The sequence below is a fragment of the Pinus tabuliformis genome, chromosome 3_2 (assembly GCF_031772625.1).
Source record: "Pinus tabuliformis cultivar Carrire ecotype Pingquan chromosome 3_2, CPIR1, whole genome shotgun sequence".
Classification (NCBI taxonomy): Eukaryota; Viridiplantae; Streptophyta; class Pinopsida; order Pinales; family Pinaceae; genus Pinus; species Pinus tabuliformis.
Window position 1 is genome coordinate 1,129,082,326 of NC_142302.1, and position 3,184 is coordinate 1,129,085,509.

At 37.3% G+C, this 3,184-nt stretch overlaps 1 pseudogene; it reads right to left on the reverse strand.

Moving 5' to 3' along the window:
- Positions 1 to 1,735: 1,735 nt before the first annotated feature.
- On the reverse strand, positions 1,736 to 2,781 carry LOC149184645 (calcium-dependent protein kinase 3 pseudogene; annotated as a pseudogene).
- Positions 2,782 to 3,184: the final 403 nt, after the last annotated feature.

Genomic DNA, 3,184 nt, shown 5'->3' on the forward strand with positions numbered 1-3,184 from the left:
AAGATGTAAAATAATGACACTATACCGCAATATCTAAGCAGGTTCACACAATATCGTGATGAACTAGGTGGGGTCGGTGTTACTGTCCCCGAAGATGACTTTGTAAGCCTAATCCTTCCGGGCCTTCCAAAGAGTTGGTATAACTATCAAGATTTAGTGAACGAGAGGGAGAAACTGTACTGCTCTACTTAATCTTATCATGAAAATTTTATTAGTGTTTAAATTACCTGAAAATATTGACTAATAATTATCAAGAAATATTGGTACATACCTACATTTGTGAAATTGTAAATTTATTTACTGATATAAATTTTATTATTGTTATTATTCAATTCCCAACTTGTCTTCTCAAATTTAATTTTGGATAGGAAATGGTCTCCTTCCATTATTTCAATTTAAGTATCCATATCCCCAAAATGTCCTCTCAAATCTACTTGGGAGAATGTATGGTCTTCCCCAATTAATCTCCAAATTAAATATCTATATGTTATCCCCAAAATGTCCTTTTAAATTTACTTGGGAGAATATATGGTCTTCCCCAATTAATTTCCAAATTAAATATCCATATCTTATCCCCAAAATGTCCACTCAAATCTACTTAGGAGAAGATATGGTCTTCCCCAATTAATTTCCAAATTAAATATCCATATCTTATCCCCAAAATGTCCTCTCAAATCTACTTGGGAGAAGATATGGTCTTCCCCAATTAATTTCCAAATTAAATATCCATATCTTATCCCCAAAATGTCCTCTCAAATTTACTTGGGAGAAAATATGGTAAGAAAAGTCAAATGAAAGGATTAGGGGGTAGTCATGACATTAATGATAGGTGGTTTAGGTGGATGAGAGGAAGAGGCATAAAAGGGGAAAGATGATGAGAGGAGAGGGGGATCCTGGGACTTAGTTTTGGTTGTGGTTTTGGAGGATTTTGTTTTGGGAGGAAGGTGGAGAAAAGAGAAGGGAGAAAAGGAGTGTTTGTTTAACTTGGACACACTACATCTGGTTGGACTTGGGCTTAGAGGGCTAGGGAACCTATGGAGGTTCCCTGGGCTAGGAAATACTTCCTAGTTGGCTGGGAGGCAAATCCAGTCAGGTAGTCAAGAGGAGCATCCCAACGGAGTCAGGAGCTCAGGAGCATCTCAACTAAGCTATTGGAATAGGTATTCTTCCGTTTATTGATTACTTATGTAAATGGTTGAAATGAAATTCTTACTTATTTAATTTGTGGTAAATAAATTTTAATGGTATATTATCATCAAATAAATGTTTAGATATAAATAAGTTATTTCCCATTTTATTGTGTTTAAAATTAGAGAAATTTAGTTTTAGTTAGAGGACCTTAGGAGGGAGCCTCACACGTGGTATCAGAGCTTAGGTTCAAAATATGGACCTTGAAGCCTGTTACTTTGTCGAAAGTCATAGCCAAAACCAAAGATAGTAGTACCCTCTTGATATCCCCAACCTAGCATCTTTCCTATCATGTCATGGAAGTAGTAAACAATATTCATCCGAATATGTCGTGGAAGTAGTAAACAATATTCATCCCAATAATCAGGTCAGAATGTAAGGAATGTCACCTCTGGAAAACTGATTCATGTTTTCAAATCATCAGATATAGTTGAAGGTATGCAATGTGTTGCAAGAATATAAGGAGTTGCTTCCTTCGATTTTTTGTTTGTTTGTTGCCAAAACAACAATCTATTGATACTCCAGGTCAAATCTCAGAAATTCATCTTCACAGTTTTCCATCCTTGTCTGCATCCACCTCATTAAAAATGTTGTTCACCACATCTATGTCATCTGGACCAAAGTCATCAGCTAAGGCTTCTCTAAACTCCTCGATTTCAATGTAACCACTGCCATCTTTGTCAAAGTACAAAAATACCTTACGCAAGTATTCATTGTTTTCTATGCTCTGCATATGAAGCAAAGCCGCAACAAATTCTAGATAATCTAGCGGGCCATTTCCATCAGCATCCACAACCTCCATTAATGTCTGCACTTCTGATTCATCCATATGGGAGCCGAGCTTATGAAGACTTGCTTTCATCTTTTCATATGATATTGTACCACTATTATCAGTGTTCCACAGATAAATGGTCAGCAATAACCCTTAAAGCTTTATTTTTGAACTTATTCGTCATAGAAAATTGTTTAAGCCTAGTCTTCACAACATCACCGAGGGGAACATTTGGAGCCTTTTTGGAATTCTGTAACCAAGGATGCTCAAGTACTTGCTGAGCTGTTAATCGTAGCTTGGGATCAGGCTCCAACATCTAGCATACAAGACCTTTTGCAGCTTTAGAAATTTTGGCCATGGCTCTCTTTTGAAGTCTACAAAACCACGAAGAATCGCCCGAGCAACTCCTTGTTATGATTTAGCCCAAAATGGTGGCACACCACAAAATAAAATACAAAGGATAACATCGACACTCCACACGTCGATCTCGGGTCCATAATTACGCTTCAGAAGCTCTGGTGCCATATAGTATGGACTACCAACTATTTTAGAAAAGCGATCCCTAGGTTTGAAGAATACATATAATCCAAAATAAATGGCCTTAAGAGGTGAATTCTCTTTTTGTTCAGAAAGAGGAAATTCTCTGGCTTGAGGTCCCTATGGATCCACCATGTCTGCAAGATGCCTGAGGTTTTTTTTACATGCACTCCATTGGAAGCCAGGACTTGTGTATTTACAATATCCTCATAACCAATATTTATATTTGCAACTAGAACCAGAGAAATCACCACCAACACTTTTGGAGGGGACAAAACCACCATGTGAGAATCCAGGTTTCAGATCCTGCACACTCTTTTTCTTTCGTCGTATTGAGTCTATGTATTCCTCTTCCATACAATTAATTGATAAGGGAAAAACATTGTTGTACATACTTTACTTTCCACATGGAGACAACCAGTTGAACAATGCACTGTGATGAAATAAAAGATAGGTATATGCAGTAGTTGCACGATTCCTTTGGTCCCAAGGAAGATACTTCACGAATCCCCCCAGAAATTGCAGTGTTGCTGTCACTATTAAATGTTGATATATAGAACCCTGGCCGAGAAGTAATTTTTCAGACAGCATGTATGTGTAAGTTGCGTGGGGTCTAATTCTTGTTTTACTTTGATGCTTAGTGCACACATCCAATGGTAGCAACACTCACTTCAACAGGTGAATTGA